The following is a 730-nucleotide window of genomic DNA, read 5'->3' as shown; positions in this document are numbered from 1 at the left end:
ACAATGTCCGATCCTGGGCCAACCTCACTACCGCTGCCACACTTGTTACGAGTCAGGCTGCTAATCTCAAGGTTAGCAGTTCAAAACTACCAGCTATTCTGCAGGGGAAAGATGAGGCTTTCTGCTTCCATAAAGATTTACAGCCTCGGAAACCCTGTGCAGAGTCACTATGAGTTGGAACCGACTCCACGGTACTTAGCAACAACAACAATGGCTAGTCATTGTGAACATTTCTTCATATGTTTGTTGGCTGCCCAGATCTCCTCCTAGGTGAAGTGTCTATTCATGTCCTGTGCCCATTTTTAATTGATTATTTGTCCTTTTCTTGTACAGGTGTTGTAGGTTCCTATATATTTTGGAAATTAGTCCCTCATCTGATATATCATTGCAAAATATTTTTTCGCATTCTGTGGGCTCCTTTTTTACTTTTTTGATGAAGTCTTTTGTTTCACACAAGTTTTAATTTTTAGTATGTCCCGTTGATCTATTTTGTCTATTTTTGTTTGTGTGACTTTCAAAATGTTTGGTAGGCTGTGTATTCCCTGTTTAGAACTCTCACATTTTTCTCTATCTTTTCACTGGTGACCTTTATAATTCTGGGATTCACATTTAGGTATTTAATCCAGGCTGAGTTTGTTTTTGTATAAGGCTTGAGGTAAAGGTCTTGTTTCAGTCTTTTGCATATCGCTTTCCAATTCTGCCAGCACCATCTGTTGAAGAGACAATCTTC

This window comes from Chrysochloris asiatica, unplaced genomic scaffold (genome assembly GCF_000296735.1).
Source record: "Chrysochloris asiatica unplaced genomic scaffold, ChrAsi1.0 scaffold00004, whole genome shotgun sequence".
NCBI lineage: Eukaryota > Metazoa > Chordata > Mammalia > Afrosoricida > Chrysochloridae > Chrysochloris > Chrysochloris asiatica.
This window is presented reverse-complemented; position numbering follows the sequence as displayed.